The sequence below is a fragment of the Equus przewalskii genome, chromosome 4 (assembly GCF_037783145.1).
Source record: "Equus przewalskii isolate Varuska chromosome 4, EquPr2, whole genome shotgun sequence".
In the NCBI taxonomy this organism is placed as follows: domain Eukaryota; kingdom Metazoa; phylum Chordata; class Mammalia; order Perissodactyla; family Equidae; genus Equus; species Equus przewalskii.
In genome coordinates, this window is record NC_091834.1 from 107390038 (window position 1) to 107412197 (window position 22160).

The 22160-nt window shown below is 48.5% G+C and overlaps 1 protein-coding gene and 1 long non-coding RNA gene across 9 annotated transcripts in view; one reads left to right on the top strand and one right to left on the bottom strand.

Moving 5' to 3' along the window:
- The window catches only part of PTPRN2 (protein tyrosine phosphatase receptor type N2), a 924814-nt gene that overhangs the window by 346212 nt on the left and 556442 nt on the right, over positions 1–22160 (bottom strand). The gene's annotated exons all lie outside the window — the stretch shown is intronic.
- Positions 6917–21317, top strand: LOC139082965 (uncharacterized). The gene is made up of 2 exons (XR_011539367.1): positions 6917–7491; positions 21133–21317. It is a non-coding gene; the product is annotated as an uncharacterized lncRNA (long non-coding RNA).

The following is a 22160-nucleotide window of genomic DNA, read 5'->3' on the forward strand; positions in this document are numbered from 1 at the left end:
AAAAGACTGAGAGTCGCTGGGCTAAACTCCTGTTTTCTTGAGGAAATAACATGAGACAACAGGCTCTGTGGGCAGCGACACGCCACCATCCACACGACTTCCCAGACCAGAGCCTGCTAGATGACTTCCTTTCCCTTCTCCACATGTGGGTCATCTCACCACACCGCTGAGGATCCCGCTCACAGCGCTCTAGCCCTCCCGTTCATTCCTCTCCTACTGACTTCGCCTGCCTGGACTGTTTACCACCACAGCCTCCTCGCTGCTCCCACACCCCAGCACTTCCCACTTCCAGCACCTCTTCTACTCGGAAGCCACATGAGGGTTCTAAAATGTAAATCTGGTCACATGAAACCCAGTGTGGAACTCTTCAAAGGCTCCTCTGTCCCTTTCGAGAATTTCTGAGCTCTCCAGTGAGTGGAAGAGGCCCTTTCACAATCGCCCCATCCTTCAGGCTCATTCCTGCCATTCTCCCACCTGTCAGCCTGCCCCCCTGCCATACAAATCTTCTTAAACACACACATATTCTTGTTCAGTTTTGGATCTTTTTGCATATGTCTGTCTCTTGTTTAATGTCTTCCTGCCTTGCTCACCCCCATGCCAGCCTCCTTCACTTGGGTGATTTGTTTTCAAGCTGCAGAACCCACCCTTCTTCAGGAAGCCCTCCTGTGTTCCTCACACCCTGGGGCAGAAGCTCTCCCTAAGGATGTCAGGACACTCTTTGCACATGTAAAGAGCTGGATTCTTTGAGGATGCCATTGTGGCCAGTCCCCAGTGAGCAATAACATGAATTTGGAACTAGTCACATATAGGTGAGTAAAGTCCAAAAAGATTTTGGAGGGTGACACAGGATCTCTTCTTCCCTGAACATGAGGGGAACTGAGGATTTCAGTGAAGAAATGAAAAGGTAGGAGAATATGCTTATCCTTGATTTTTGGAGCAGAGTGTGTGGGCCCACTGTTAAGTCACTATTGTCTAGTGAAGAGCCTGACAAAAAGTGTTTGATGAAAGAATAAAACTGTCCATGAGATGGTCCCTAGTGGCTTTGCATTTCCAAGGGTGCTGCTCCAGAGCTACTCGGGTGAGGAGGCATCAAACTGAGGTTTCACCTTTCACACTTGGGAGAAAATGCTTAAAAAGCCAGAGAGGAGTTGGACTCATTTGTCCAAAGGTTTTGCTCCCAACTATCACCAACTCTGTTCACCACCAGAACAAGGCACCACCTTCTCTGAGTTTCGGCATGAGTCAAGGCCTGAAAATGACCCACTGCCTCAGGCCACAGAGCTAGAGCAAGATGAATGGATTAATATTTACAAATAAGCTGCAGAGTCTGCCTGGAAAATCCTGTGTGTCTTTCAGCGCTTCTTCATCTATCCTCTCACATCCTGAGGATGAGAGCCCTGCAATTATCTGTGCACGGCAGCACCATTTACAACCGCCGTGACCTGGGAACTTAATCACTATTTGATACGTTTTCTGTTCTCTCTCGCTCCCTTTATTTTCCTTTGACAATGTCAAGCGAAAATTTGGAAACAGTGTGACGCATGGAGCCTTTTAGATCTGAAGCAAATGCATGGTGGGGCTATCTCGATATGCTTTTGTGCATAACTTGACCCCACTATTCAAAGTGAAGAGCCACTTTTGGTGTGGAACAGAGCGTTCTGGATGGAGGAGGCAGCCTCGAAGTGGGCTCGTCACTCGGGGCTGCCAAATGCATGCACCAATTGCCTCTTATGAAAGGTTTCTTTTGCTTTGAGTAGTTGGCAGTTTCAGAAAAATTGGAGCACCCACTGGGTTGAAAATCCCACATTAGCTGAAGTGAAAATGCAGGGGAAATACAGCAGCTGAACTGAGCCATGATGAGGAGAAGGATGTGTGTGTGGTGGTAAGCAGATGAAGGTCATCTGGTGCCATTCTTGGGAACAGTCGGCTCTGCCTAGGTGACTGCTGGCCTCAAGTCCTGATGCAATGCTCAGCCATGTCGACATCAGAGAGGGGAGGGGGCAGGTATGAGAAACAAACCCCAATAGAAGCAGACCACCAGGCACAGCCACCTTCCACGCTCCACCATGTGCCAGGCATGGTGCTCCGATGCTGCCCCTTCCCTTTCTGATGGGGGAGGAGAGACCCAGGCAGGCCACGCATCTTCTCAATGCCACACAACAAAATGCAAAGGCATGATTTGAACCCAGGTCTGTCTTGCACCAAACACCACCATTTTCAGTGTTAGACCTGCCATAACAATACATTAAACATTAAATGTTTAAGTTGTGTTAAAGTGATGGGATTATGTGTAACTCTTTTCCCAAAAGTTCTATTTAATATCAAAGACACATCGTCTTTCTGATACACTAAACATGATCATTTTTTTTAATGAAAATAACCAGCTTTTTGGGGATTTAGCACTTACACAGTATGATCTAACTTCTGATAGTGCAATGGAGGGTTTTTAAAGCTGTGGATTTGGCCCACAGAGCAACTGCCCATGTCAAGATGGCCCCATGTGCAGTAAAGGCGAATGAGTCTTGTTCTTCAAGACCATCAGAGCATCCACAAGTATAACCACGAGCCTCTTAAAGCCACACCATTCGTCATGGTAACCACGTGAATTCACGTTAAATGAACCGAAATAAAATCAAATAAAAAATTAAGTTCCCCAGTCACACTAGCAACACTTCAAGTGCTCAGTAGTCAGATGTGGCCAGTGGTTGTCGTATTGGACAACACAGATCTAGAACATTCCTGTCATCACAGAAAGTTCTAGGCCAATGCTGCCCTAGAGACCTCAGCCACTGGTTCTAGAAGCTGGTCTAGAGACCAGCTTCCTCCTCTAAGTGCTGTGAGTATATATGGGTGGAGCTCACCAAGGATCAGAAATCTCTCTGAGCAGAACTATGTCTACAGTGAAGGTCACAGTATGGTCATGAATCTAATTTACCAAAACCAATCATCAGGATGGTGGAGCAAGACCCAGAGGCCTCACACATAGCGTCCAGCGTCTACTACAGCTCGGAGGCAGCAAAGGACACAGATTCTGACCTCTTAAACCCTTAGTCCTGCATTATCTCTGCTATAACCTGCTATTTGTTTTAATATCAAGGCCTTAAAATATGTTTGTATACCTCTCACCTGTCAGGATGGTTACTATCAAGAAAAACACAACCAGTGTTGGCAAAGGTATAGAGAATCTGGAACCCTGTGCACTGTTGGCAGGAATGTAAAATGGAGCAGCCACTGAGGAAAATGGTATGGAGGTTCCTCAATAAATGAATAATAGAACTACTCTATGATCCAGCAATTCCACTTCTACATATTTATCCAAAAGAACTGAAATCGGGATCTGGAAGAGACATTAGCACCCCTACCTTCAGGGCAGCGTTAGTCACAATAGCCAAGATGTGAAAACAACCTATGTGTCTGTCAGTGGATGAATGGATAAAGAAAAGGTGGTGTATATATACAGTGGAATATTACTCAGTCTTAAGGACAGGAGGAAATTCTGCAACATGTGACAACATGGATGGACCTGGAGGACATTATGCTAAGTGAAAAAAGCCAGTCAGAGAAGGACAAATGCTATGTGATCCACTTACATGAGACATCTAGAAGAGGCCAGTTCATAGAAGCAGAGAGTGGAATGGTGGTTGCCAGGGGCTGGGGGGGCGGGGAAATGGGGAGTCACTCATCAATGGGCATAAAGTCTCAATCATGCAAGATGAAAAGTTCTGGGGCTCTCCTCATAACACTGAACCTATAGTTAACAATACTGTGACATGAACTGAAATATTTGTTAAGAGGGTAGATTTCATGTTGCGCTCTTCCCACAATAAAATAAAATAAAAATGTGTTGACATCACAGTTGGTTTCGCAAGACCCTGGGGTGGATAAACAGGTGGGTACACCATGCCCCAGAAGGAGCAGGGGGCTATATATGTGCCTACGGATGACACTTGGGTCTTTTGGCCAGTGAGCCACTACACATCCGGCCTCTGGCACATGGATCCTGAGGAAACGCTTATTGAATGAATGAATGAACCTGGTAGAGGAAGTTCTCACTGCACGGATGACAGGACCATGATCCCCCGATCAGAGTTCAGGTGCCCACCCCAAGGGACACAACCCTGAGCATTTTCTCTAGTCCTCACCCTCATCCCCAGGGTTCGGTTTCACCTGTCAGTCGGCAATAACAGCGCTGACACTCTAGCTCCGACTCAACCACGGGTTCCTCTTCAAAGCCCAGCTGCAGATTTTTCCTCTCCTCTTCCTAGTTTTAGTATTAAATTTTATAAGGTCTGTGTTCATTACTTTCAAAGAAAACTCCTTTTCTTGTCATTGAGATGCAGACCCATATTCAGCAGACTCTCTAACATTAAAATGTCTGAAATTAAAAAATAAAGAAGCCTAGAGATTCTCAGTGTTACAAAGATCTAAAATTCACCCTATCATGGCAGTGGAAACTTTCATCACTAGACTCAGGCACCACAGTTTTCAAAACCCCTGTGGCGGAGCGGGGCTCGGGACAGAAGGCTGTATCAGTGGTCGATGCAGTCAGTGCCCCGAGCAGAAGCACACATTCTGCTGGGAGGAGGAATCACCAGAGGTGGGCCCTAGTAATGTGGCGTGTGTGTGCATGTGTATGTATGTGTGTATATGTTTATATACATGTATGTGTGCATGTACATATACGATGTATATGTGTATGTGGTGTGTGTGCACATGTTTATATGTGTGTGTGCATGTACATGATGTGTGTGTACGTGTATATGTACGTATATGATGTGTGCACGCGTGTGTCTATATGTGTGTATGTCTGTATATGATGTGTGTATGTGTGCATATGTCTGTACGTGTATATGTATGTGATGTATATATGTGTATGTATGTGTGTGTGTGTGTTTGCGTGTGTCTGTATATATTTTTTTCATCAATGCCAGGACCAGCCCTGGCTTGGCTGACCACTGGAGGTGAACCACCCCAAACTGGCCTGTCTTCTGAGAAGCAGCTGTCAGCCTGTGACTGGGTGTTGGTGAGACCCTCTCCTTCCTGACAGCCCTCCTGGACTCCCCTGCGAGTAAGGCCACTGACCTGTGCTTGGTGCAGGACTTTGGGAGTGTGAGGAGCAGTTTAAAAAAAGGATGGGGTCAGGGGTTGAGTTCTTTGAAACAAGACAAAGCTTGAAATCCTTAAATTCAGCCGTCTTCTGGCAAACTCCACCACAACGCACTGCCCCTTTCTAAGGTGCGCGGCGGGCACGCCTGCCCGTGGCTGGCCCTGTGCCCCGGCCCAGGCTGGTGAGGCTCCGTGAACATTTCTAAATTCTGCGTTCAGGCCTCAGCACTCACACCTTCTCCCGACATCGCTCCTCGGCAGGGTGGACTCAGGGCTTGCCGCTCCTCCGTGCCCAGCATCACGGTGCTTCTGCCTGGCCTCAGTGCCATGCTGGCTAAGCCCAGATCCTTGTCCTCTCCTGGGAGCATCTCAGCTCAGATGAGTGTGATGACGGATTGCAGACATGCCCCAGGTTCCAGGGTGTAGTCTTCCTAGGGTCAAGCGCTGAATCTGGCTCTGGCAAGCATCCGACAGAATTTGCCCACTTACCCCACCTAAGGATGAAGCCAGCCCTCCCCAGAGCAGAACCCCAGACACACCGTACGCCAAATACAGGTCCAGGGAGTTTCAATCCTTGGTTGTTGACAAGTTGATTTTCATATTCTTCCATCTCTTTTACATGGTTCTCAGGATCCCTGGTTGTCTTCCTTCCTGAGGTCGCTTTTCCTCCCTCTCAGCTGTGTTGTCCTCCCAGCGTGGGAGCAGCAAACGCTTGTGGTTCTAGTCTGGCTCCTTCTGTCTCACTCACCATGGGGGAGGGACTTCCTGTCCCCCCGACCTTGCCACAGCGTTCCCACTGAAACTCAAGGCTGCAGAAATGACAGCTGTCTCACAGGATCTGTTTTAGAACACAGAAAACACTTCCCCAAGACAAATGGCAAAGGAGAGTTTCAGAAGAACACAGTGCGCCTGGCAGGGAGCAGGCTGGCGCAGGAGAGATGGAAGGGGCCCACCACTATCTTCAGAGAGACTTGATTCCAAATCTAAAGGTGACCTGAGAGAGGACTTGCATACCTAAAACTCCCGGTCACACACCTGTCTTACTCGCACACTCATCCTCCATTCTGCACACAATTCTTGGCACTTAAAGGTATAAGACACCCTGTGAGGCACTTGAGGAACATGAAGGAAAACCAAAGACAGTCTCCCCGCAGGGCGCGGACAGTCGACAGGAGACCTAAAATAAATGTATGGATAGCTCCATGGCCAGCCATCACCTGGAGTCCACCAGCTCCATACCCCAACTAAAGTCTGCTTTAGGTCCCAGCTGCCACACACACACCTGTGCATCCTGCAAGTGTCTCAACACTCAGGGTGTCTCAATCCACACCCTCTCTTCTTCCCCAAATTGTGCTTCCTGCCCTGACACCGTCTTCAGAAAGGAAACATCAGAGTAATTTTCACTCCTCCCTCCCTGCCACCTCTGGGTGCACCAGTGCCCAGGGCTGTCCACACTTCCTCTTGGATGTTCCTGGATCTCGTCCTCCTTTCTGTCTCCACTCTTCCAGCTTACTCTCTTCTCACCGCAGGCCAGAATCAGTGCAGTGCGAACTTGCTCTTTGGTCTCTATCTTCACTCTCAGGTTCCCACCCACCTTCTGGAGACCCCCTGCCTCTCCATTCACTCATTCAACACATGCTCTCGAGGGCCTCTGGGTGCCTGGCCCTGTGATGGCAGCGGGCACCAGGGACCAAGGACAGCTGCAGTGCTCACACTCTGTGGTCTCAAGCACCCTTTATGCACTTAAAAGTACTGAGGACCCCAAAGAGCTTTTGTTTCCCTGGCTACATCTATCCCTACTTACTGTACTGAAAATGTTAAAGGAGAGGTTTTCAAGACACAAGCACACCTTCCACCAGTCACGAGAGGACGAGTGTGATGCAGGCAAATTACCTCCTGTGAATGAAAATATCTGAGTCCACAGACTCTGACAGGGTCTCGGGGACCTCAGGAGTCCCAGAGGGCACTCGAGGGCGGGTGCAGTAGACAAAGTCTCTATGCTTTAAATTCAAGAGCCTCCAGCAAAATCACTTTCCTGCCCTTAAATCCAGCAATACCTCGATCACGGTGGGACAGCCATTTTTGGACTCACTGAGTGCCCTCATGTCCCTTCACCTGCAGCCTCACCAGCCAACTGTCTGCAGCTCCCACTGCCCTTGGTCTGGCCCCTCCTCCAGCCGCCTTGAGATTCTGGCAGAGACCTGACTCCAGGGCTTGCCAGGCCTCACATGTTTGGTCTATGAACAGTGGAAATTCCACTCACAGTAGGTGCCGCTCGGGTGTCGCTTCCTCGAGAGAGCATCTGCCACCTGCCCACACAGGCAAGTCATCAATTCACCGACGATCAGGATGCCCCAGCAGCAACTCGACCACGACTCAGCCCCTGTAAGTGTCTTTGTATCTGCTTGGATTTCTTATTCTTTTTTGTCATGTTTCATCTCTTTATGGGATTTTAAAACCAAATCCATTCAGACTATCTGTTCTTTCTCTGTCACTTTCCCCCCACGTTTTAAGGACTTTAAACCATTATTTTAAGGGAGAATCAGCTTAATTTGACATTTCTAGTACATATTTTTAAAATGTTATCACTTGTGCTTGACAGTGCCAATTATAGACACTTTAGGACACCTGTCCAACTCTCTTGTTTGAATGGTATAAATGACCTTCAAAGAGAAGGTCGAACTTTCTTTTCTTGCTAAAGAAAATTATTCTAATGGCATTCTGACAAAAGACTGAACACAGCACAACATTAATAGCTAGTTGTGCCTGTCTGTCACCTCCTTGGCTTCTCCCATCACAACGCTCTACCAATTTTGTAGAGCGAACTGCTACCCTACTGGGTGTGACATCCACTGCCCACAGTGACTGAACTTTGGGATTGCTAGAGTACAGGGCAGGCAATTCATTTGAATTAAGGTGTTGAGTAGCATGAATAAGTATTTATTGAGAGAAACCAAAATTTGTAAGGAAAGTGTTTATTGACCAATTTTCTTTTAAAAAATCTAATGGGAAAAGATCCCTGCAGTTATTCATAATGTCTCAAATCTAATAATTAGTTGTAAAAACATAATATTTAAATCAGAAGCACACCTAACTGGTTAAAAAAACATCTTAAAGGGGTCAGAAAGACTAGGACACCAAAATGGATGCACATATCCTGAAAAGAGTTGATTTTGGGTGAACCGGCCGTTAGGTACTTGGATCAGCATCAAGCTGGTGTTCGTGCCGAGCTCTGCTCTGCCCTCTGTCTTCTCTCCGTGCGGGTCTCTAGGACGCACGGGGCCAGGCCTGGCCAGTTTCCCGCCTGTGTTAGGCGATGTGCTTCATAGGACACAGTACAGACCGTGGAGTGGGTGGTAAATAATGGGTCAGTGTTCCAGCAATTACTAGGCACTGCATGCGTGTTTATGGAATAAAGGCAAACTTTGAAGTAAACATGGTATTGAATGACTCCTATCCAGCTCGCAATACTGTAGTCCCGCCATGAAGAGAAAGAAGAATTATCACTCGTCTCCTCCAGGTAAAAGTGTGCTCCTTTTCCATCCAGTTTTCGCATTTTCATTGAGTTAAGGCTGCAGGTCAGTATCTCCTACACACTGGAGATATCTTTTGATGTGGGAGGAATAAAATGAGCGGTCTGGGTCACTGGCCAGCCCAGAGGCAGGGCAGCCGTCCATCCCACAAAGGTGGAGGTCCCTAGAGTTTATTTTCCTTGGCCCACTTCCCCTCCGCTGGCAGCTCCTCCCAGAGCAGCCTCACTCACTCTCGTGGCTCCAACAACTGCGTTGCAGCAGTGACACCACCCAAGGTGTCCCTACCAGCCTCCGTCCCACATGTCCAGACTCACGCCCCCACCTCCTGCCATTACCAGCCAGCTCCCCAGGCACTGGACTCAACATGTCCCCAAAAGACCCCGTTCTCTCCCCCTGGAAATCACCCTTTCTTCTCTACTGCTCTCAGTCCCTGTTCCTTTTGAACCAACACATCTGCCCCTCAACGTTTCTCCAGTCCTTTCTCTCTCCACCTCCGTCATCACTGCCATGATCGATGACTCGCTCTGTCCCCACGCCTGCCTTTCCCAACACCTGCAATGCCTCCTCCTCATGCCCACCAAAGTCAGCTTTCTGGAAAGCAAGCCAGCCCTGCCACTGCCCGGCTTCAAGGTCCTGCCACCAGAAGACGGCTCATGCCAACCTCACAATTCTCACGCATCGCTGTAGCCACTCTCCTCTGCTGCTGCCTTCTCTGGAACAGACAGGACAGCCCAGAGAGAGGGGCTGAGCTCGAGCTGTGCGTCCCTTGGGCTCTGTGTGTGTGGGTGGCTGTTAGATTGCCTGATTACCTATGGGACACAAGGTACTGGTTTCTGGTTTGCTGTTTGTTACCATCAAGAGATCACCCATGGATGTGGACAGAACTGTACTAAGTGAATCCAGGTTTGGTGAGTTGTGGACATTGGATCATTTGTAGCAGAGCTTCTTATAGCTGTTACACGCACTCTCCTCACACACACACACCATCTCACACACTCACACACAGGCGAGAACCATAAACTGGCAGTCTGTGACCAGGAGAGGCCGTGTGGGGTTCTGCCCCAGGCCCTGTGCCGCCCCAGCCACTGCCAGGACTCTGAGGGCAGCAGGCAGAGAGGTGGTGCCCAGCGAGAAGGCAGCCGCTCCGCCCCTCTCAGCCTCAGGCAGGCCCCGTCGGGGGAGGGGAGAAGAGGGAGCGGGGAGAAGCCCTATGAGATTGGATCAGTGTTTCATCCAGGGTGGAGAAAATCAAACTGACAGAGCGCGTTGAGGGGAACGATGATGAGAAAGAAGAAAACGCTTCCTGGTATCCCCTGAGAGAATCCATCGCATTTCACCAATATGTCCAATAAACACGCAAGGATCAATGAATGCTTGAGCTTCTCCTTGCCCAGGGAGCTTCTGTGAGAGACGGACATCGGCCAGGCTCACCATTAGGACTCAGGACCCGGTGGACACTGGGATGGCGCCAAGAAGAGGCTCAGAGGTCAGGAGCACGGCCACCGACAGAGTGGCACAGGACACCAGGAAGAGCCTGGCTGTGATTCTAGAAGGTTCTGTGTCCCTGTTTCAACTGTCCACCCCACGTCTGAGTTCCAGCACTGTGAGCCCTGAGGGTGGATTTACTGGGAGCAAGATTCCTAATCTGGTTCCTCCAGACCTGAGCAGACCTGGGAGCTGCTGATGTCAACTTCTCTCTCTACCCCACCTTGGCCTCTCATCTCGAGACGGCAGAGATGCTGACGTGAGGTTATTTGTAGGGAAACAGAAACAGTTCAAGACGCCACCTAGCTTTCATCATTTCTTATTTCTTCCTACCTGCCTGAACGTCTGAGCTCAGCTGGAGCTCTCACAAGCTCTACAATGGTCTTTCTGCTCTTGGGCTCCTGTCAAGAAGAAAAATCACTAAGACACCAACTTCTGTCAAACCACAGCTGAACTGCCTGCTGCTGTGAGCTACCAGGAGAGCATCCAGCCAGAAGTGGTTTCCACGAGCAAGCCTGCAACTGGCAGCTCCCACAGCTGCGGCACGTGGATGCACCAGTGCAGAGTGTGAAATGCAGTGTCCGTTAGTAGGAGCAGAAAGCAGACAGGCCTGGGGGCGACGGGGGCCACTGAGCCGGCTAAGACTGCTGATTCCCCCTAAAGAAAGCGATCACTGCCATTTCAGGTATTTAACTCCTGCCCCCAGGTGCACTTGGCACATCACCAGCCTTCACTCTGCTCTGTCCACGTGTTATGTAGTTCATGGCTTGAAGGAAGCTACGAGAAAAAGAGTCGGATCACAGATGAGCTCTCTCTGCCCCTTCGCCTCCACTGCCCAGCAAGCCGGCTGCTCCCGCCTCGTGGTCTCAGGCTAACCCAGGGCTCAGGGCAGGTGCATGAGCCCCCAGCATGATAGGAAAAATCAGAACACAGATCTCTGGCAGAGCCTGCCACAGGCCTGGCCTTGCCTCCAGCCAAGAGGACAGAAGCCAGGAGGAAAGGAGAGGAAAGTCATTCAGTCACTTCTCAGAGCCACGCAGTGAACGGTTAGCTACCTGCAACCTCCAAAACTCACTTTAGGGGATGCGGGAGACAAAACCTTTCTGCTCTTGTGAAATAACCAGACCAGCTCTCTGAAGTCGCCTCAGCTCATGCCTCATGGGAGTTTGTATAGATCTTTGTCCGAAGAAGACACTCAAAAAAAGTAAGATCCAGTAGTCCTCAGGGAGAAAGCTTTCTTCAATTCAGCAGGGAAATTCAGCAGGGGAAATATTGCTTATGCACTGAATGAAGTCACGGGGACTGAGGATACTCTAAGTCATTTTTTCCACACCATTTCACACATGCCTATTTTGTCCCAAGGCAAGGATTCTGCATTTCAACATTCTGACATATCTGTATACAAATGAGAAGCTTTTAATTATTAACATGGAACCCAGATGTTAAGGCCCACAGCCCACAACTGAGGGTTGTTACCTCGAGGAACGGGCACAGGCCGCCCTCCAGCTGCACCCCGGCCATTTGTGCAGGTACCTGCTGCACTGCACACTGTTCTCGAAGGCTGACTCTGCCAGCCCCTGGCACAGGGATGTCACTGCTGTGGGATTAAACACTTCGAAGAATGAAGGCAGTGGTGCTTTAGTTTGGGTTTCTAAAAAAATAGATCCTGAAATAAAGATGTGGGTACAAGTAATTTGTCTGGGAGGTGATCCCAGGAAACACCATGAGGGAGTGGGGATGTGAAACCAGGAAGGCAGGAAGCAGATAAAGGTGCAGGAATGAATGCCAGTGAGGGCAACAGGCCAGTCCTGCTGGGTCCTCTGAGAGGCTGCAGAACATGCCTCAGAATCTCTGAGGGGCAGAGAAGCAAGGGTGTTTATCCATCAACTCTCATCCCTCATTCTTTAAGGGTCTCTGAGGAAGTTAACTCCTGAGGAGCCCTGGCCTGCATTGGACGTAGACTGAGTGTGGCTGTTCAGCCAGAGAGATGCAGGAACGTAGGGTTGGAAGCCATGGGCACATCAAGGAACTGCCCGGGAGAGCTGCAAGTGGGCCCAGGTGGGTGGTAAGGATGTGGGTGATGGGGTCTGTTACAGAGTTCCTCCATGATGGGCTGAGACGCTCCATCACATTGATGGCACCGTGGGATGGTGGAGTACATGGCTCCAAGGACCTGTCCCTCCACTGAAATAGCCAGTAAGGTGAGAAAAACAGAAAGAATCAACTTTTCAGAACTCTGAGATCAAATAAAAAAAACTTACAGCAACTAGAGGTATGCTCAAAGAAGAAAGTGACTGCTAAATTTTGGAAGAAAGCACTGTGGCATTTTTGCTTACCCACCTGTCAGCCTGACCCCCAGCTGGGCAGCAGTCCTGAGGACAATGGCCTGCATTCTGGCATGGCTTGCTGGTGCCACAAGGCAATACTGACCTCGTTCTCAACAAATTAAGATTGTGTGTTTTGACCTGTCTGGTGGTTCCCTGAGGGACCAGTGCAGACAGTAACCTTTGGTTAGCACCCCTTGGGCTGGATCGGCTTATTGAAAGCATTTCAAGACATATACTGACTGTGACCAGCTGGAGCAAGAGAGAGTGGAAGACCAGGCAGCAGAGAGACCCAAAAGCCAGGGAAAGAGGAGGCTGAGAGGAAGATTCTTGGGGCAACAGGGCTTTGAAGGGCTGCTGTATATCCCAGGGAATCTGGAGTTTAACATGCATGCTCAGAGCCAGACACATACTCAGAGAAGAGCTGACAGCATACTAGACTGGCATCTCTGGCTGATCTTTGGGCTCTGCATAGGCAGGAAGTGAAGGCTAAGGCAGAGTCATAGGTAGCCTGGCCAAGTGTTGGAGTGACCCGGCTCAGAGCCAATGTGCAAAGGCTGGGAAAGTGTTTTCTTCCCCTCTTGGCTCCAAGCATTTAGGGAAATCTCTCTCAGGCTACTGGGTGACCATGGAGAAAATGGAATAGAGACTTCAGTGACCATACATGGCAAGGAATACAGTCTTTGCAAAAGTAGTTTGTAAAAGTCACTAAATAAATGGATGATCACAGCCCCCAGATGTCAACAAGAGCAAACTCTGGGGAAAGGAAAGAATCTGCTTTCCAGTGTTGCCACATTGTAATATTCAAGATGTTCAGTTCTCAACAAAAAAAACTACACGGCATACCAAGAAACAGGAAATTATGGCCCATTCACCAGTAAAAAGGAAATTGGAGAAACTGTTCCAGAGGAAGCCCAGATATTGGACTTACTGGACAAAGACTGAATCAACTGTCTTAAATATACACAAATTGCTAAAGGAAACCATGGGCAAACAACTAAAAGAAAACACCGGGGAGCAATGTATCAGCAAATAGAAAATATCAATAAAAAGATAGAAATTATAAAAAGGAATAAAATAGACATTCTAGAACTGACAAGAATTATAGCTGAATGAAAAATTCATTAGAGATATTAAACAGCAGATTTGAGCAGGCACAAGAAAGAATCAGAAAACTTGAAGGTAGAAAAACTGAAATGATTCAGTCTGAGATGCAGAAAGAGAATTAAGAAAAATAAAAAATGCCTAAGAGATCCATGCAACACCATCAAGTATACCAACATATGCATTATGGGAGTCCCAAAAGGAACAGATAAAGAGAAAGGGGCAGAGAGAATATTAGAAGATATAATGGCCAATAATGTCGCAAATTTCATGAAAGACTACAAATGTACATATCCAAAGAGCTCAACTAACTTCAAGTAGGATAAATTCAAAGAGATCCACACTGACACATCATAGTCAAACTGTCATAAGCCAAAGACAAAGAATCTGGAAAGCAGCAATAGAGAAATGACTTGTCACATACAAAGGATCTTCAATAAGACCTACAACTGATTTCTCATCAAAAATCATGGAGGCCTGAAGGCAATGGGATGACATATTTAATGTGCTGAAAGAAAAACAACCTGTCAAACAAGAATTCTATACCTGGCAAAACTATCCTCCAAAAATTTAGGTGACATGAAGATGTTCTCAGATAAACAAAAACTAAAGGAACTTGTCACTAGTAGACGTGCGCTACAATAAATGCTAAAGGGAATCATTGAGGCTGAAATGAAAGGATGCTACACAGTAACTCGAAGCCACACAAAGAAATAAAGAGCTCCAGTGAAGATAACTACATAGGTAAATATAAAAGCCAGTAGTGTTGTGACTTTGGTTTATACCCCCTTTGTCCCATAAGACCCTACATCTATGTAATGGGCATGCACTGTATAATGAGGTAATCTGTAACAATAACAAGATAAAGCTGGGGGGACTCAGCTGTGTAGGAGGAGAGTTTTGTATGCTTTTGAAGCTAATTTGGTATTAATTCAAAATAAATTGTTATAAATTTGGGATGTTAATTGTAATCCCCATGGTAGCAACTAAGAAAATAACTAAAAGATGTACAGAAAAGGAAATGAGGAGGGAACCAAAATGGCAGACTAAAAGAAATAAATCAAAATGAAAATAAGGCCATATTGGAGGAATTGAGGAACAAAAAAGGTATATGACAGAGAGAAAAAATAGGTAAATGGAAGAAGTAAGTCCTTCCTTATCAGAAATTACTAAGTGCAAAGGAATTAAACTCACCAATTAAAAGACAGACTGGCAGAATAGATTTTTTTTAAAAGTGTAATCCAACTATGTGCTGTCTAGAAGAGACCCACTTTAGATCCAAAGACACAAATAGGTTGAAAGTGAAAGGATGCATTTGGGGATGATGAAATGTTTAGTAACTAGATAGAGGTGGTGGTTGCACAATACTGTGAATGTGCTAAATGCCACTGAATTATTCACTTTAAAATGGTCAATTTTATGCTATATGAATTTCATCTCAATTTTTTAAAAAGCTCCATCAATTTAAATGGATTGCATTTATCAGTTTCCTATTTATTTGCTCTTCTGGATTACAAGTTTTTTGAGAGCATAGAAGGGCTTATTCCTCTATCTGGTGTCACCAGCTCAGTGTCTATCTGTTGAAGGTCCCTGTGAGCACAGAGCCCAATATCCCTGAATGACTCAGACGTGGGTGGCTCAGGCAAAGCCATGAAACAAACACTGAAGACAACTGTGCTGAAGGTCAGCCCTGCCTGTGTGCCCACAACTTTCAGCTCAAAGAGGAGGGGCCAAAGCACATGAGCCCCGGCTGTGTCCCAGCCAGCTCCCTGCAGCGCCCCAGGCTCAGGGACGCCCAGCTCAGAGCAGCAGGGCACTTGCCCACCTTTTCTCTGCCTCTCTCTTTGCATCAGTTCACTGGCAAGCTTGGTTCCCCCTGCTGTGGCATGGATAGAAATGCACAATTGTGAGGAAGTTCTGGAATAACCATTTTTACACCAATTCTCACAAGTCTGTGAGCTCTGCTGGCTTGTTTCCTGTACCGTCCTCACAGCACCAAGCACACGGCTCAGGCTCTTCAAGCCCTCAGCGAATGACCGAGGGAACAGACATGGCTCAGGTAGCCCACTCTTCACTTTGTTCTCTCAGTGACATAGGTAATTCTGAATTTCTCTTGCTTTGTGACAGATCTTTGGTTGTAAAAGCAAGACTGTAAAAGATCAACTGTTGTGAAGCCACCAAGAAGGCAAGCAGGCCTTTCTTCTCATAAATATTCCAGCCACGTTCATGCCAAAGAGGGTGTGGGAAGGAGTTAATGTGTGTATCTGGAAACTGAGAAAACTGTGCACTTTTCCTACAAATTATGTTCATTTGACAAGATTTTCTTCACTCGGAGTCAATATTCCAGCTTTGCTGGAAGGCACAGAGAGGGAGGGAGAGAGGTTATATTCAAAACACCCAGTTTTTCTTCTAAAAATATTTCCTTACAAATATCTAAGACTCATTCACAGCCTTTTAAGTCTTACATTTAAATATAAGAGAATGACTAGCCTGGTTGCCATAGAAACATGGCACCAAAATAAAATAGAATATTTGACAGGTTTTCCAAACAAGATGGGGGAGTCCACGTCTCGTCTTTGCTGATTCATTGACCACTGTCCACATGCCGGGCTCAGCTCTAGGCTCAGGGCTTAAGTAGTGAACAAAACAGACCAAACCTTTGATCTCATGGAAACGACATTTTAGAAGGGGAGGTAGACAATAAAATAAACAACAAATTGGTGATGAATGTAAAGGAGAAATCGGAGTAGAGAATGGGGTAGGGAAGAGCTACTGCCATTTTGGGTAAGGTGGCCGGGGGAGGCCTCCCTGAGATGGTGAGGCACAAGCCACGTGGACATCTAGGGAGGAGCCCATGGGCCATGTTGTCATCTAGGGAGAAGCCCATGGACCACATGACAGCTAGGAGGGAGCCCACCAGGTGAGTGTAAGAAAGAGTCTGGGCTTGCTGTGTTCCTGGAATTCGAGAGGAGGCCAGTACAGGTGGAGAGGCCGTGGGAGGCTGGAGAGCTCGGGACTCGTGTATCACTGGGCTTCAATTGTTGAAGGACTTTGGCTTTGACTCTGAGTGCGTTGGGAAGCTATGGGTGATGGGAGGCTGTGTCCCCAGGCTGTCCATTGTAGTTTTGTGATGGCCACTGTGTGGGACAGGCATGTTGCAGAGAGACCTAAGGCTCAGGCCTTGTCTTGATAGAGCTTAGGGTTCGGCAGGGGAGACAAGTCCAGTCACACTTAAACAGGTAAGTGACAATACAAAATAGCCGAAAATGAATGCTGAGTGAGCTCAGAACAGGGGGAGAACCCGTCTCGCTGCAGTGGCCCGGGGTTTTGCAGAACAGTTAAAACCCACCCTGAGTGGCCAGGGATGAAAGAATTTCCAGGCAAAGAAGAGCATGAGCAGACGTGCAGAGGGAAACTGGTAGATCCAACGGGAATTGTGAGTGGCCTAGAGGAACTGCACTGAGGGTCAGCAGGCAAGTGAAGACAGGACACGGTTGCAGAGGTCTGGCTCCTCCCTCAGGAAGCGACCTCGGAGGTGGAATTCCAGCACAGGAGAAAGCCAGCCTTCAAGCAGACATTCTCTGTTGTAAGCCGGCGCCGAGCCAGCCCCCAGCCTGGCTTTGCAATCACCTTTCAATGTGAGGCAGGAGAGCATTAATGAAAGTCTCTCCTGACTAGTCCCTTTATCGATGGTGCCAGAGAGCTCAGGACCACCTTTGCAAACTCATCAGCCTGATAAACCGTGGAAGCTTAAAATGCAGAGTGAAAGTCATCTTGCCAAGAGGGGCTTCGCCTCCTGCTCTGTCCACTATTCCTGGCCCTTCCTGCTTGATTGGCCCTGCTGCCCAGGGTGTCCCAGCCTCTAGTATGTGCAGTGGGGTGTTAAGTGTATTTTTCTGTTCGTCCACCTTGGCCATTTGATTTCAGATCTTCTTGGGGAATGAGTGATGTGTCCCACACTGAATTTGCACAGTTTAAACAAAACCACGAGAGCCCACAAACCTTTCTCTGGATTTCTTCCCTCCCAGCCATACAGGAAGACGTGGGCAGGTCGGAGCTCCAGGAATGACATCTAATCTACCTGCAGCTCTTTTTAAGACAGACTGCCTTCTGAGGAATGTGGTTTTGAATGATCTCCTAGAAGTATTCCCAGCATTCCAGTTAGCAGATGGCGTGATGTCTGAAAGCAGACACGATCACACCCAGGAGGCATGGGGATCAGGCACAGAGCTGACCACGGGGCCCCGAGGGCCTGCACCAGGCTCTGCCACTCATAGCTCAAGTGCGTCCGGTGAAATCCACAGCACTGGCTTCCTCAAAAGGAACAATAATCATCCATACAGACTGAGCGAGAGACAGAACGTGAGAGCAAGGGAGGAGACTGAGAAGAACAGAGAGGCCGATGAGGGATGGGGCAGGGTGTGCGAGGGCTCAGCCACAGGCCATCCTAGGAGGTGCAGCCTCAATGTTTTACCTCCTAAATAAAACAAAAGACACCAGGCGCTGTATTAAGCTCCCCAAACGCCTCGATTTCTGTCCACCCTCAAATCTGAGGAAAGCGGGTGCTGCCTCCTGGCCTGGCTTCAAGGAACAGTGCTGAGGAGAAAACCTGCCAAGCCCTGGGCCTTCCAGCACAGCCATGGAGCAATCAAGCAAGGCTGCACCCTGGCCGGGGAGAAGCGCTAGGACCCCAGGCAGGAGCTGCCACTGTGGGGAGGATGTGGCACCAGCGTCATCAAAACTGAAGAATGACAGCTCTTGGTGCGAAGTGGCCACCAGGTGATCAGATGCCTGGTAAGCTTTTTAGATTCTCTCTGACACGAAACTCAAGACAATAAAATTACCACAGAGGAATCAGCCCTAGGATATACCTCTGGCCCCAGGCGTGCCCTGACTCCAGTTGCAAAAACACAGTTTGAAGTTACTGAGCTTCTGAAGAGCCCGCCTCTGGTACAGGTGGTACAGGAGCCAGGGCGGGTGTGGGTTTCTTCCCAGTTCCTGCCAGGGTTGTCTGGTTGGCACTGTGACCGTGTGTCTGTCTCCACCATCTGAAGATCTGGGGGCTGGAGACTGACACACTCCCCCCTGGGGACCCCAACCTGTTTTCCCCAGAGATGGGAGAAGTTGAGGCTCTTCTCTTGAGTGACAGACAGAGTAGTTGGCTTGTTCTAAGGCTATTTTATATGAAACAGACATTTGTCGACACCAGCATCAAAGTGTGGAGAGACACTCTCGGTGTGAAAACTGCAGGGGAGCGGAACCCACCAGGAGGACAGGGAAGGCGCCTGTTCTCTTCCTGGCATTTTCCCCGCTTTAGAAAGGGAGGCCAGGAGTTGGAGAAGCTTATCGTTGAATTGGCAAATGCATTTTGTGAGGTGACTCCACTGTAGCATCACAAGTGTGCATGGCAGGTGCACAGGAAATGCTGGGTGAATGGATGGATGGGGGTGGGGAAGAAGGATCTGGAATAATGGGTCAGCTGCCTGAGCAGGACTGGCCTGGGAGTGGCCCCTTAGTGAGGTTCCATGGGCAGCATGGGGACACCGTGCCCCACAGTGGAGGAGGGGCCAGGGACAAACGTCATCCAAGGTAATTTCCACTTCCGCTGGAGCCAGTACTGCCTTAAGGCTTGACCTAAATCTTCTCGAAAAATCATCAACTAAGGGTCGTGTGCCATCTGCTAAGTATATAGTATCACAGAAATGGAGCATACAGACAACAGCTATGCCAGAGACATTTTATCCTTTCAATTGGAAACAGCACTGAACTGAGCTAAAGAAATCCCGGCCTGGGCATCTGGCTAAGCCAGCCACCTGCCAACAACAGGGTCTCCCTTTCCCTCTGGTCAATGACACAGAGGAACACTGTCCCCTGTGAGGCTGGGCCAGCCAGCCACACTAATAAAGCCAGTGCGTGTCGAAGCTTGAGTGCCCCATCAGGGAGTTTGACCCCACATATCAAGCAGTTCAAGCTATAAGACACTGCCGGCTACCAAATGGAAAACATGGGCATCGGGATCCGGAGCTGACCAGGGTCTCCTTCCAGCACTGAACTGGGATGTCCTACTTGATGACAGCTTGGCTCCCAGTCACCACGCCCTGGCCTCCCCCTCTGCATTTCCAAGTCCTCGCGACCCCTCGGTGTCTGTCCTGTCTGCCCCCTGGCCTCTGTCTTCCGTGCCGCTGCCCGACCTGAGCTGCCTGACTGTCACTTCTCCCGGGTCACCGGGACATCCCCCTGCCTTTGGTTTTACCGTTTGTTTGCTGTCTGCAGCCTCTGCTTTACACCCACCCCTCAGAGAGACACTGGACTGGTCTCTCTGACCCTAAAAGCTCTCCTCTCCCACTCGGACGTCAGGTATCGTCAGAGCCTCCGCTTGCTCGCGGCTTCTCAGCCCCGACTGCACATTCAGGCAGAGGAGCTTTCAGGCAACACAACTCCTCAGGACTGCTCCGGACCAGTCCAGTCAGAGCCTTGAGCGGGGGAGCTGGGCCCTGCTCACAGCCCTGGGTGGTTCCCGTGGGCTGCCTGGGCTCGGGGCCAGGGGCTGGTGCCCACCTGTCTGGTATTCCAGGGCGGGGCACCTCTCTGGGAGGTCTTGCCTGCTGCTCCTACAGCTGCCAATTTTGACCACTCTTTCCTTTGAGCCCACATTCCATCAAAACCCTTAAAAACAAATGGTAATTATCTACCTGTCTCCCACTAGACAGGAGCTCCCACTCCTCAGCCCACAGATACGAAGTTTATTTGAAGCCCACCGCCGGGAGGGCTGGGCAGCGCCTGATGGGGCTCAGCGGGGTTTGCTTCCAGACACCTTTCCAACCGCGAGCAGCTGAGTCCCCTGAGTTTGAGGCTCTTCCAGAGGCCCCTATTAGAATTCATACTTCTTCAAGCCCCACCAGCTGACTTTTCCTAATACACTAAGCTTAAATTGGTAGAAAACTGCAAAAGGTTGAACTAGAATCTTGAGGCTGTGGATTGATACTTTTCATTTAGCTTGTGGGTCACCAATTTTTTTATATCTTGGTAAAAAAAATTTATAATAAATTTCCAAAGTTTATGTTACAACAGATTAAACGTTTAATGCTGCGCTGTGTGAGCATCTCAGCTGACGTCAGCTTCCTCCATTATCGGTACTTGTTTGCCATCTCTCCACGCGGCTGTAAAGCTCTCTGAGAGGGACAGCATCCTGCCGTCTCATCTGTGTCCCCCAAACAGAGAATGGCTGGCAGAAAGTACGGGGCCCCAGCTTTTGTGGACTGAACGAATGAATGACTGAAGGGATGGACAGATGGGTGTTTGAAAGAAGAGAGGATCACACCCTATAACTGGCCCTATCTCTGCCCTAAATGCTCAGATTCATCTTTGGTTACTTTTGTTGGTATTAGTGGTAGTTTGGTCTGTGACCTCCCGTTTCTCTGATATCCCTGTATTTCTTCACTATTTGTGATTCTCCTCCTGGGGATGACAACAGCATCGACCGCAGGTGTGGAGCGAGGATATCTCTAGAACCATTTTACAAAAAGGCAAACTCAGTCTGCTTTGAGTCAGAGCTCTTTGTTTTCCACTTTGGATTCTAGAAATGACGAAGACAGCGATGTCGTGGACGCCCAACCAGGAAATCCACAGCGGGAACACTTCGGGGCCAACGATGCTGCCAGGACGGCAGTGATCATCCAGGAAAGTCTCCCCAGCGGCTGCTGTTCCCTGCGGATGGAGCGGCTCCTCATTTGTTCACAATAAAATAAAAGGGTTTTCCATTCTCCCTCTGTGTAGTTAGTCTACTAATTCTTCATTAGGAATGTTCTTGGATGCCTGGCCTCCATCTGTTTAGCGTCATGTCATCCAATGCAGCTGTATTTTCTGCTGTGGCCACACTCCTGTTTGGAGAGTATATGAACATGGCAGAAGGACCCCCGCACACACACACCACCCCGCCCCGCCCAGCATCCTAGCCACTGTCCGCTTGGACTGGCCAACCTCCCATTCCAGTCACACTCTTTAAGTCAGGGATGAAACACACACCGATACCCAGTTCAATAAAGTTCAGGCAAAGGCATCCTGTTGTCTGAAACTACCACACTCAAACCTCTTTCAATTAAAATCTTTAGGAAATTAGAGTTTTACTTCGTACATAGAATCTCTGGTAAAAAAAAAAGGAAGCTCACAACAATTAATGTGTTACTGGGGATTGTAAAAGCAGCAGACAAACCCAACAGGCTTGGTCCTGGGCTCGCTGCACGTTTGTGTTGCCTTTTTCGTCTTCCCGGTCACCATCCTCAGTCCTGGAGAACCACACGAACATTCTTAGAGCAACAGGGGAGGCCCAGCAGAACTCATCGAAAAGAAAGAGGATTCCATTATTGTTAATTACCGTCACCACAATCCTACTTCTAATGCTGGAAAACAGACAGATACACTCTAACAACATTTCATCAAGGATTAAAACAGAAGCATTTCCCTATTAAATGACTCTCATTTCATCAGAATAATTAACTAGTCTCACCTTCCGATTCCCATAGTCTTAAGTTTGGAAGGTTTGATGGCTACCCACACCGTTGATGACTTTTCCTGAGTTCTGTCCATCTTGATCACGTGATGCTTCAGG